Source organism: Cupressus sempervirens, chromosome 6 (assembly GCF_028749045.1).
Source record: "Cupressus sempervirens isolate cs-2001-9-10 chromosome 6, ASM2874904v1, whole genome shotgun sequence".
Lineage (NCBI taxonomy): Eukaryota > Viridiplantae > Streptophyta > Pinopsida > Cupressales > Cupressaceae > Cupressus > Cupressus sempervirens.
The window spans coordinates 502205983-502220553 of NC_143123.1; positions in this window are offsets into that span (position 1 = coordinate 502205983).

Below are 14571 nucleotides of genomic sequence, written 5' to 3' on the forward strand. Positions count from 1 at the left end.
AACCTATGAAAGAGAAATAAAAATCTAGAACCATGGAGGCTCACATCCCATCCTAGGCCTCAAGGACACCAGCCCCGAGCTGAGTGAAATAAGGTATAAATGGTTGCACACCTTCATATTCACATATCATGCATAAGCATAACAATACAACTCAACACAACATGATACAACCGATCCCAAGGCTTCCACATAGATTCAAAAATAGAATCAAGATATAGGGTGAAGGTGCACTCTCTCCATGAGGAGAATGTCAAATCTACGAATCACATATATTAACATTTTCTCATAAGTAGCATGCCCTCTCAAGCCTCAACATGTCTTCCCTCTTCATACACCTCCTTATACCTCCCAAAAATGCAAGTAATCATGAAGTTCGTACTCCATCGAAACACATCAAAAATCATCTCCACACATGGGAGAGTTTCTCAACTACATGAGTGAGCCCAACTAACCCCTTTACCCAAGCATGCTTTCCCTCCCAAGGGTGAGCGATGCTTCACACCCATTTTACAAAACAAACAACATGAACAAACATGATTCAAGGAAAGAAATCACATAAAACTTCTCACATTCAACAACACCTACAACAAGATTCTTCAAAAAACCATATCTATGCCATATTGAGTCTACAATACAATAAAGAAACACCATGGATCATCGATACCAACCTCACTCCAAGTAATGGAAAGGAAAGTTGTTTTAGAGCCCCCTTATCTTTCTTCCTCCAAACCCTAATATCTCTAAAGTTAGAGATTGGGTAAGTGGGTTTCTAATTTGGCCATCTGTCCATATAAGACTCCCATTTTGGGATTAAATAAAAAATGCATTCTTTTTAGGGTCTCCTAGGTCTTCTAGGCACTCTAGAGGTCACTATTAGCCTCATAACTTGAAGTATTATCATGTTTAGGGTTTATTTTTATCACAAATTCACCTTAGAGCTACTTTCTGACCCTCATAATGCTAGGTAAAGTCCAATTTCGAATTTTTTATGGTGATAACCTTTGTTTCCCTTACTAAGTCAAGGTAATAAGTCTAATTCTTAATTAAGGAATTTAACTTGAGATAAGGTGGCCACATAATTCATCTTCAAAGAATATGTCATTTTCACATAATTAGTACAAGTGTCAAGTGACACACACAAAATTCACTATACATCACACATGGCATGTTCTAAATCTACTCATCAAATACATACTACACACGTACATCTAACATTTACAAAATAAACACATCACAATGAGGTTTACAAATCTTATAAAGATTCAACTTGGTAGTGTCATATTAACATGTGTTTATACCTTGTTTCCCCATTATCTTTCCATGTTCCTTTCTTGCACACTAAACTCGACCATCAATCGTCCAAGGAGGTCATATAAAATATATACCATAAATGCATATAATTTCAAATGTCATGTAACCCGTATTAACATAATTCAAGTAAATTTCCTTTCCCAATCATTCAAAATGTTAGAATGTCAAAATCTACATATCACAAATCATCTTAATCACATTAAAGTTTATCTACATATCATAAATTATCATATATAATTCTATCATGTGAAAAAGTTGCATCCATATATGTTCGATCATCCCATTGACAATATTAGGTTCTATTGCACCAGCAAAATCTATCCTTTAACAATAATATTGTAATTTTATATTTCAAGTATTTCTACAAATTTAATTTCTATTTGAAATAATTTAGAACATTGAATGGAATCATTAATTATATCAATTAGTCCCTAATGTGTGGATCCTCAAAATGTAGATATTAAAATGAGAAAACCTTATAGTCTCGAAAAGTGTATCAATACATTGAATTAGAAGTATCATAATGAAAATGTGTCATCTATACCATGATGGTTTGGGTGATGCCTCACATCCTCCCCACTAGGAGTGAACCTCCTCCTCGAGTTCACCAACTAGGTTCAAGTATTAGGATCTTGCCTATGTTGTATTTCCCAAGGTTGGTCCAACTTGTGTCTTCTACTCTTGGAGCTAAAAAAACTAATATTTTCCTTACTAAAGTCTAACCAATAAGTCATTTATGCCCTTATTTAAGGTCCTTAACATAATGTTTTCCTATATTTTTAACAAGGATAAGATGCAATCTGTGCTTGTGCTAATAGAGTTTTGAAGGAATTCAACCATTTTTCATAATTATGACGTAGGAATGGGTGGTTTCTTAGGGGCCTTACAGAGAAGCTTTGTAGTGCATAGCAATGTAACAAGAAGGTTTAATAGCATACTAATTTCTAGATGATTTGTCATGGATACTCCTTGGAATGGCCATTTCAATATAATATTCTTGCCAACATAATTCACAAGAGAATGCTTCATAAGTAACTTAAAGTAAAAGGAACAATTTTATAGGAAAACAACACAAATGTGGCCACATTCGTATATCCCAATTAAAACAATAAATGTCGATGAGGCATAATCAGACTAGAAATCATGTTCAATCTAGCTAAAAATAAATAAATAAGTGTCACATTGTTGGAAAAACATATAAATACAAAATTTACAACAAAGAACCAACAAGAATTCACATTGACTAAAAATTTCATAGGAATAATATGGTCGTACCAAGGTTCCCTAATGGAAAAAAGGAGAAACTATGGTTTTATAGAACTAATGACTTAGTAAGAAGTCTCATATCCTCTATGTCTCTAAGTGCTTCATCCATAGATCGTGGTTTAATTGGGTGAACAACTACATCTTACACAAGGTTGCAGTTTATTGCATATGTTGAAATGTAATTTGTTAGGCTCCTAGTGATGAAACTAGGCTCAGCTAATAGTTGATCTCATAAGTGAATGTATGCTTATGTGACCTTGCCATAGAAATATCATTTATCAATTATTCAATTTAGCTCATCCTATCCTTGTGGGTAAGAATTGTATCTATAAGGTATCATGTAAGTTCTTTCTGAAACCTAGATTCTCAATTTGAATTGTATCCCAACGGATGTACCTAAATAAGTAATTATCCATATTTACCATTGTACATTATACAGTTTCATATGTGCGATGTAAGAAACCCACATTATTCAACATGTATAGTAAGATCATGACTCCTAGATGAATAATATCTACTTAAAGTTATGAGTTCTATATGATGGTGTGATAAGTAACAATCATGTTAAGGAATCCAACTATCGATTACATCCTATATCTAATAAAGGAATAACACACTTTCACACTTATAATTTTGACTATACTACACAATGGCATCTCAAATGGATTATTGTCTAGTATTACAGCCCCTATAGGAAGATGATAATTCCTCTACTATATATATATATATATATATATATATATGTACACTAGGTAATCCATGACCTCCTTAGTATCAATTGTTTTGAGATCAATTTTAGCTTCTATCTACAATGTAAAAAAATCTTAATATTATACTTGCATTCACATCCAGGATATTATTTCTATATAGTTCACTTCATCACATTTTGATATTTGTTATATGCTCATTGACTATTATCATTTTCCACACTATCTTAGATACTATACTTTTTATGACACCTTGGCCCTCCTATATTATTATTATAAATGTATAATATTTGATCATTGTTTTACTAGAACTTCATAGTGGGGTAGTCATTCACACCCTAATTATTATATTCTATTTTCTATTCTTATCGATTAGTTACGAGCATTGTGTCAATTTAAAGGGGCAACTAGGTTTTGAGGAGAATTCATGGATTTTACTTAAGTATAAACTATCATTATAAGTTGTGAATTTGTTGAATCCTTTCAAATAGTGGTATTTCCCAAAATTTATTTCATGTGTGAGATCTTATAGCTATCAGGGTATTATACAAGCTTCCTCATTATCTTGTTATTTAAGGATTTTAGTTTGACACCCTCAACACTAACTCTTATCTTGTTCCACTTTTAATGTATTTTGACCCTTCAAAGTTTTCAAAATATTAGTTCATTAACGTCTACAATTTACCCTTCTTTCAAGAAGACATTATCTATAATGGCTTGATTATCATCGTCTCTTTGCAATAATGTGTGTGTGTGTGTGTGTGTGTGTGTGTGTGTGTGTGTGTGTGTGTGTGTGTGTGTGTGTGTGTGTGTGTGTTTACTATATTATTATATCTTTGTGTTGTTATCACAAACTCATTTTCTATCATTAATCATTTAAGATCACTTAGCCCTGAGGGGTTTTAGTTGACTCCCTCATAGAAGCTACTAGCTTGAAAGATGAGTTCATTGAAGTTTTTCTCTTCTAAAGGTAACACTCAAATTGTACACTCATTCATGGACCCATTAATGCCCAATGTTTCATAACTTGGCTCTAATATTAGAATTTCATACCCTAAATTTACAAGGCAAAATGAAACCATCAATTTTTTTGTTTTTTTGTTTTTTTTTGAAACATGCACTAGAAGTATTATGCATCGACCATTTCTTCTTTTAATGTTCTATCAAACTGTGAGGTATGACATAATAGATAGGTAATGTTATCATATCAAAATTCACATCCTATCCTTCAAAAGAGTCATTACTTATGTAATTGTGAAGCACTATTTTTGCATCGGTGCAGTTATAATGGATCGGTAGTTGTCTACGTGAGGATATTTTACAACAAGGTATTGTAAATTGTTTGTCATTTTTTCACTATCCAAATTCTGAAATAAATTACTATTTACAAATCCCTTATTTTTATCTAGAAGTCATACCATTATGATTTAATGAAATAAGGAAGGAATATATAAAGATCCAATTGAGAATTATGATTCTACTATCAACTATAAATCGTTAGTCTTAACCATGATTCTTAGTTTATACCTCCAATTATATTCTACTATAAAACATTCTCTAGTTACCAACTACTATAATTAATACCATTCCATATAACAATTGATCTACTAATACCTATATATAAATTAGTTACTTTGTAATTAGCATATCAATCCTATAACCCAATGTCTAGTCACTACAAACTAATTAGTCTATAACATAGTTACTTTATGATTCATTAAATAAATCCTAATAATCCTAAAAATTAAAATGTATTCCCAATTATTCCTTTTAATCAAATACATTATTAGATAATTAACCCTAACCATAACTTAATTTTCTTATGTTCAAAATCACATTCCCATGTCCCAACATTTCCATCTAACCTATACTACACATTTCCCCATCCCATCCTAATCATTGTTTACCTTATTAAATAAATAGAATCACCCTACATTCTCCTCTTATCACTATTCCCTACAAATTCCTAACTTACCACCTACACTTTATCCTCCTTCCAATGCATTAAATCTGATCCCATAAACCTCCCTTATGCTAACTTGATCATTGTTTAAACCTTGCATTTTCCCTAAGAAAATATCCTAAGTCCTACCCAAAACTCACATGCCCTTATCTTTTCCTCCAAGCAATTTAGTAATGATGATTTTACCGCCCCCACAAAGCACCTATTTGTAAGGACAAGTCACATCAGCCCCAAGGTGTCTAATCTACTATGTTCATGTTTCCCCAAACATTAATTCCTCTCCCACTTTTCCAACACCTAACTCCCCCTTTTCTAAGTGAAATATGGTAAAAGAAATCAAAGTTTAACTTTTTGCACAATTCCAAATGTGCTAGGCACCTAGGAAGGGAAAGGCAAGTTTTATGACATGACTAAGGGTCTCCATCATTACCCTTTTCCATCGGCTCAAGGGAGACAATGACACCTTGCCTAGTGGGGGCCACAATACTATCTCTCCATGTACACTTTTTGTTTGAACATGGTTTTAGGATGACGCCTACATGAGATGGTATCACCAATAGTTAAGTTTGTATAAGTTTATACATTTATTTCTTTGTATAGGGAGGTGATTTAAGTGCTAAGTGTTTTCCCCTTCTTCTTTTTTTCTTTTTTTTTTTCCTCTTGTTTTCTTTCCCATCCTCCTATCCCATCATGTACCTATGATGTATTTGTTTAACTTTAGTTTATTTATTCTTTTTAGTCCATTTACTTAAGAGTTATTGACAAATCATTTTCCCAGTTGACTTCTTAGCATAAAAGGCTTGACTTATTAGTTTTTTTTTTTTTTTTTGTACAAGGTCTTGTCATGATCTAAGGACATCATATATGAAGGCTAAATCCTTATTAATGGAGGGTGGTTTAAAAATTATTTATTTCTAACTTATAATTTTCAAGATATTATTATCTTATTTAGGGCCTATTATTTTATTGACATGTATTGGCAAGAGACATTATTTGATTTTACTCATACATTTTCTAGAGAATGAATATACATCTATAGGCACTTGAGTTTATTGCCTTATTTTCTTTATAGTTTTCTCTATGGTTACTTATAACTGAGCTAATATAATTTGAACATTGCATTATGTATTTCAATGCTTATTCCATATAGTGAAATCTATGGTTGGTACATGACAACTACCTTATTACTACCAAACTTAAACTGCAAGATACTCTTATATGAGACACAATGCAATCATTTACATTTAATTTTATGAACTTCAAATGCTTCAAGTTTACTTTTGATGTCTCCTTCATGACTATGAATTCAATATCAATTAGAAATATAATCTACACCTAATATAATTCAAGATTGAACAAAAATGCATCTAAATTTTTCATATGAGACTTGAAAAACTAAGAATAAAAAAATGATAATCTACTAATATTCTTTCTAATGTTTACTACTACACTTAATCCTTTTATTCAATGCATTAATATCCAAAAAAATGAAGCTACAATTACAATTCAACAGAGTTCTCTTTGAAAATCCTCTCATTTCTTCCATACTACACACTTGTCAAACATGAACATAGGGTGGTGAAATAAATATACGCAATGGAAATACCTTTTCACAATACATAGATGACTCACAACCTCTCTATTGACAAATGAAATAGAAGAAAGGAAAGACTCTCACAAATACAATATAATCACATAATAAGATGGATTTTTGCTCTCTATTTCAATACATATATTATAGTGTCTTCTTCTCCTATGAAATGGAAACGTTACATGACCTCCAAGTTTCCAATATCATCAAATAAAACCTGCAAAAGAAAGATAAAAATTTAGAACCATGGAATCTCACCTCCCATCCTAGGCCTCAAGGAGGCCACCCCCGAGCTTGGAGGAACAAGGCACAAATGGTTGCACACCTTCACATTCACATATCATACATAACCGTAACAACACAACTCAACAAAACACTATACAACCCATCCCAAGGGTTGCACATAGATTAAAAAATAGTATCCAGATATAAGGTGAAGGTGGGCTCTCTCCATGATGAGAATGTCAAATGTAGGAATCACATATATTCACATTTTGTCATAAGTAGCATACCCTTTCAAGGCTCAACAATTTCTTCCCTCTTCATACAGCTCCTTATACCTCCCAAAAATGTAAATAATCATGAAGTTCATACTCTATTGAAATACACCAAAAATCATCTCCACACATGGGAGAGTTTCTCAACTACATGAGTGAGCCCAACTAACCCCTTCACCCAAGCATCTATTCGCTCCCAAGGGTGAGTGATGCTTCACACCCATTTTATACAAAAAACCAACATGAACAAACAAGATTCATGGAAAGAAATCACATAAAATTTCTCACATTCAACAACACCTACAACAAGATTCTTCACAAAACCATATCTACACCATATCAAGTCTACACTACAATGAAGAAAGACCATGGATCATGGATACCAACCTCACTCCAAGAAATGGCAAGGAAATTTGTTGTAGAGCCCTCTTATCCTTCTTCCTCCAAACCCCAACACTTCAAAAGTTAGAGAGTGGGTAAGTGGGTTTCTAATTTGGCCATCCCTCCATATAAGACTCCAATTTTCGGATTCAATAAAAAATGCATTCTTTTTGGGGACTCCTAGGTCTTCTAGGCACTCTAGAGGTCACTATTAGCTTCCTAAGTTGAAGTATTATCATGGGTAGGGTTTATTTTTATAAAAAATTCACATTAGAGCTACTTTTTGACCCTCATAATGCTAGGTAAGGTCCAATTTCGAATTTCCTATGGTGATAACCTTTGTTTCCCTTACTAAGTCAAGGCAATGAGTCTATTTTTTAATTAAGGAAATTAACCTTAGATAAGGTGGCCACATAATCCATCGTCAAAGAACATGTCATTTTCACATAATGAGTACAAGTGTATAGTGACGCACACAAAATTCACTATACATCACACATGACATGTTTTGAATCTACTCATGAAATACATACTACACAAATATATCTCACATTTACAAATTAAACACTTCACAATGAGATTTACTAATCTCCTAAAGATTCATCTTGGTAATGTCATATTAATATGTGTTTATAACTTGTTTCCCCATTATGTTTGCATGGTTCCTTTCCTGCACACTAAACTCGAGCATTAGTAGTCCAAGGAGGTCATATAAAACATATATCATAAATGCATATAATTTCAAATGTTACATAACCCATATTAACATAATTCAATTAAATTTCCTTTCCCAATCATTCATAATGTTAAAATGTCAAAACCTATATATCATAAATCATCATAATCACATTAACATTTATGTACATATCATAAATTATCACATCATATTCTATCATGTCATAAAGTTGCATCCATATATGTTTGATCATCCCATCCACAATATTAAGTTCTATTGCACAACAAAATCTATCCTTTAACACTGACATTGTATTTTGATATTTTAGGCATTTCTACAAATTCAGTTTCTATTTGAAATAATTTAGAACATGAAATGGAATCATTAATTACATCAATTAGGTCCTAATGTGTGGATCCTCAAAATGTAGATATTGAAATGACAAAACCTTATAGCCTACAAAAGTGTATCAAAATATTGAATTAGAATTATCATAATGCAAATGTGTCATCTATACCATCAGGATTTGGGTGAGGCCTCACAACCAAGACACTCATACGCCAAGTCACTCAAGTGCCAAGTAGTTAGTATATGCTGAGTGAAATAGGAGCCGAGTAAACAATCAATGTCAAGCAATGTAGGTGTCGAGTTATAGTAGAAAGATTAGTGGATGCCGAGCATCAAAGACTTCAGATGCCAACTAAAAAAGTTTTAAAATATTTGTTTGTAATCCCACAAACAACTATGTAAATCATTTTTGAGCTGAATTAAGATTGAATTTTTATATTTTGTAGATAAGGGTGAATCTTTAGTTGGATTTCCTATGAAATTACATGTGCAACCAATCAAAAAATGGGAAGAATTAAGCAACAATATTGATGAATCTTAGCCATAGTTTCATACCTAACCCTAATTCACTAAGTCTTCTAAACAAGGATAAAAACCTAGGTTCATGAATGAATGTGTGTGTTTGTGAATTGAAGGAGTGCAAAGAGAAGTTTGCATGCTCAAAAAAAGCATTCATGGTGGCTTAGAAGTTATGAAGTGAGATTGAATTACACAATCAGTTATAATAAAATAGATGATTGAGAAGAGTATACAACATAAAGACATCAAATCAAGAAGGAACAAGAATTCATTATTTAGAGGTGATTTGTTATTGGGCAGGCAAGTGCTAACCACAGGATCAAAGCTAAAACATTCTAACAAGTGATTTCATGAAAATTCTTAATAGAGTAGTCCTAACATACTATATGAAATCCTTTAATAGGGTGCTTACTTAATTGTGAGTTAAAGTCATTTATCAAGGCACACTTCTAATAGGGTGTTGAAATCCTCTAACAAGGTGAGACTGAACAATCTCTGTACACATTTAATAGGGAAGACCTCCCATAGGGTAGATCATGACTCATGATCAAAACATTGTAACTTTCATTGGATACACTTTATTATTGAAGTAGTGAAGATTTATGGGTGTCATCCCCACCCTAATTTTAACTTCTCACTTGGAGGGCTTATGGTAAATCATATCTGGTGTTATGTGTGTGAATGCTTACATATTTACATGATTTAGATGTATGTGTTTTAAATATTATTTTAGTTTACTTATTGAATGCATGAGATGGATATGTGGTGAAAGTTTTATGGGTCCAAGGTTAAACTACTAATTCCCCACCCCCCCCCACAAGAACTTTACCTTTCCTATTGTAATTCCAATGAAAACTTCATTTTGTTGATGCTTGGTAAACACACAAAGAATGTTGTAACTCAATAAATATTGAGAATGCTCAACAAATACTTAACATGAAAATCTTAAGATGTTATCTATGACTATTATTACTTTAAGATAGTTGAAAACACATAAGAGAAATAACATGAACACATTTTACACCAAGATTTAACATGGAAACCTAATTTTGGAAAAACTACCAATTGTAACTAGTTATTGATTTTCACTCTTCTGAAGTGAGCCCTGTAGCCAACCCTGTTAAAGGTTACAAAAAAACACTATTATGAGTGACTCTATTAGAGGATATAATCAGCCTATTAGGAGTGTCCTTGCTAAAGGTCTTTGGAAAACTCAATAGAAATGGGTCACCTTGTTAGAGGATTTAAAATAGTTGTTAAGCCAACTCTATTAAGAGATTTAAATCACTGCTACAATGGTTAGAGAGTAACAATGAGATGACCTAATTTGGATGCAACTAAATTTCTGATTACAGGTCTCAATTTTGGCTTATACTTGATCCTTCTTGATTGAAAATATCTTTTTAGCTCCTTAAGGATATTCTACTTATCCTTCTGATTCACTTCCTCTTGGCATCATCAAATCTTCAATTATCTTTCATGCATTCACATCTTTCTACTTCACAACTTGACCTTATATTTATCTGTTTCATATTGTCAAGTTGGCTTGAATATAACTTAGAATAATAACAACATTCATCTCCTCATTCATATGGAACCAACATATAATTCATTTGAACTTTATATGCCAAAATAAGAAAATATTTCATTAGTCGACCCTTCTTAGTAGACACTAACTTAGAAAAGTTTTTCCTATGTTAACCAGGTGAACTTGATCAATAGTATATTCTTGCAAAGTTCCTTTGGTAACCAAGTGAGCTTGGTTAACACTTGTTCCATCCAACATTTTCTTTATTAACCGAGTGAGTTCAATTAACACTCAACTTCCACAAACTTTCCTTTGGCACCTGAGTAAACTCAGTAGATACTATCTTCTAAACTAGGAAAACTCTTGAACACTCAGTAGATATAGAAAACTGTCTTCAATGCCCAAGTGAGCTTGGCATACACTGACTGGAAATAATATGAAATTTTGTGTAACATCAAGAACAATATACAATTAATCAATGGTTTCAACAATATCTCTTTTTGGCATTAATGGAAACACAACATGTCATAGTGTAGTGAAATTTTTAGAGAAAGAATAAAGTAAGGAATTATCTTAGTTTCATTTTGATTCTCATCCATGAGAACTCCCTCTATTAGTGTGTATCATTTCTTCTACCAATTTCTCCCTCTGTCAATTTTTTTTTTGTTTGCTACAACTTTTTCTAATAGCAAATTCTTCCTTTCATATCAGACCAAGTTCATTCTCCCTCTTTGACTTCTCTTTCTCTTTCTAATTACAAAATTTCTATGAGATATGATGACAAACTTCTCCCTCTTTAACATATCATGCCAAAGATGGTGATTAGTGAATATTAATGTACCTCAAATACAAATTTATTTTTATTATTCCTTTGTCAATATTGCACCAACGGATTGATCTTCAACATGCTCTAGTTGATGCATCAATAAACTTCATTTAGTGAGCTTGAGCTAGGGGAATGACCCCTAGCTTTCCTCTTAGATATAGAAATACATCCTTAGGTAATGGTTTAGTGAATATGTATGTAATTTGTTCTTTTGTATTTACATATTCCAATCTAACTTCTTTATCTTATACTAATTCTCTTAAGAAATAATATTTTATAGCAACGTGTTTTTTTTGGTATGCATCACTAGATTATTTGATATATTGATTGCACTAGTGTTATCACAACATATGACTATTGGATCCTTGATCTTTATCTTCATACCTGCTAATAGTTGTTTGAATCAAACAATATTAGAACAATTAATTTCTACTACCACATATTTTTCCTTTGTTGTTGACTAAGAGATACAATCATGTTTCTTGCTTGTCCAAGACACTAGTATTTTAGCAAGAAATAATGCTCCACCACTAGTTATTTTTTTGTCATCAATAATTCCTATACAATCAACATCTACGAATACTTTTAAGTCCAAATTGCCTCCTACTTTGTACCATAAACCATATCCTTCAGTAGCTTTTAGATATCTCATTTGTCTTTTGATTTCCATCATGTGATTTTCTTTGGGATTTGTTGAGAATCTTGCCAACATACTGATTGCTAGTGCAATATCAAGCCTTGTATGTACTACATTCTATAATTTTCCAATCATTGATCTATATGTGGTCTAATCTACCTCTTTGGAATCATCATTTTTGAAAAGCTTATGCCCAATAGACATAAGGGTTCCAATTGGTCTCGAGTCTTCCATTTCAAATTTCTTTAGTATCTCCTTGATATATTTAAATTGAGTAATGTAGATACCATCTTTCTTCTATTGAATTATTATCCAACAAAGAATTTTATATCACCAAACATAGACATCTCAAATTCTTTACTAATTTCTTCTGAAAATGTCTTTTACAAGTCATCATTTCCTATGAAATAGTATCATCAACAATTATTTCTACCAACACAATGATTTTTTATGATCCTTCTTTGATATACAAACTACTATTGTCATTTTTTCTTTGAAAACCAATCTATATCAAGTAGTTATGAAGTCTTTCATATCAAGTTTTGGGATCATACTTGAGACCATATAATGCCTTGTGTAATGTGTAGACCATGTCCTTTTTTCTAGGATCTACAAAACCTTTAGGTTGTTCAATGTAGACTTCCTTATCAAGGATTCCATTCAAGAATGCATATTTTACATCCATTTGATTAACTTTAAACACTCTATGAGCTACATATGCTAGAAAAGTTCTAAGACCTTCTAATCTTGCAACATGAGAAAAAGTTTCACCATAATCAATACTTTCTTCATGAGAATAGACTTCACATACTAACCTTTCTTTTTTTTTGGAAACTTTTCCATCTTCATTTAACTTATTTCTAAATACCCACTTTGTGCCAATTATACTTTTATCCTTGGGAACCTTTAAGCAATGTGACCAACTTGTTCACAAGAAAAACATATTAGAGGAATCTTACCTTTGTAATTTCCTCTATCTTTGGAATATTTCCTTGCATGTAGGGCTCCAACAACTCCAAGATCACTATCATAATTTTCTTCTTCTTCTTCACTTTCTAATTGATTGGCCTTTTATTTCTTACTCCTTTTCCTAAGTAGTCTTTAAATGTAGACTCAATACCTTTGGAGCTAGCAACATAGTTATCATAGTTATCCAACTCAAAACCTATCAATCTTCTAACTAGAGAATCCAAAGTTATATTACTATTTGGATCACATCTGGTTTCTTGAATATTAGACACTATAATTGCATAGATAGGAAGAAGGGTTCTGAGTACCTTTCTTGCAACTGTTTTGTCATCAATGTCTCCTTCAAATTCTTTGATTGTGCTCACTCTTTCTTTGACTCTTTCCACATATTTTGCAATGTTTTCATCTTCTCTCATCTTCATTTGATCAAATTGACTTCTAAGACTTTCTACTTTAGCTCTTCTTATATTATCATCTCCTCCATAAATATATTTTAGTTTGATCCACATTTCATGAGAACCTAAATCACTAATAATTGCTAGCTGTAAACTCATAAGTCCTTGCCATGCTATAAAGTTGTCTCAATACAACCTAAGAATATCTTTTCTGTAAGACATCCTTATCTTTAGCTTAGGCCCTAGAAACCTTCTTTGCAAGAACCAAAAGCTCTAATACCAATTTTTGGAAATATAAGAGGAGTAAATGTGAGGAGAGGGGTGAATCGATTACAACAAAAATAAATCCTATATCCCTTAGATGTCAGTACAAGACAACTCTATGAAAATCTAATCTTTTTGATGCTCAGTAAACACTTAGAAAATTTTGTAACTTGGTAAATACTAAGAATTCTCAGCAAATACTTAACATGAAAATCTTAAGATGTTATCTATGATTATTATTACATTAACATGGTTGTAAAGACATAAGAGAAATAGCATGAATACATTTGACACCAATATTTAACGTGGAAATCAAATTTGAGAAAAACCACCAATTGCAACTAGTTATAGATTTTCCCTCTTCTAAAGTGAGCCCTATTAAGAGCCAACCCTATCAAAGGTTATAAAACACACTGCTAGGTTAGAGCCTATTAGATAATTTAATCACCATGTTAGGAGTAGCCTTGTTTGAGATCTTTGGAGAATTCAATAGAAATGTCACCTTGTTAGAGGATTTACAAAAAGTTATTAAGCCAACTCTATTAAGATATTTAGATCACTACTACACTGGTTAGAGAGCAACAATGGGATGACCTAATTTGGATGTAACTAAATTGCTGATCACAAATCTCAATTTTGGCTTATACTTGATCCTTCTTGATCAAATATATCTTTCAAGCTCCTTAAGGATGT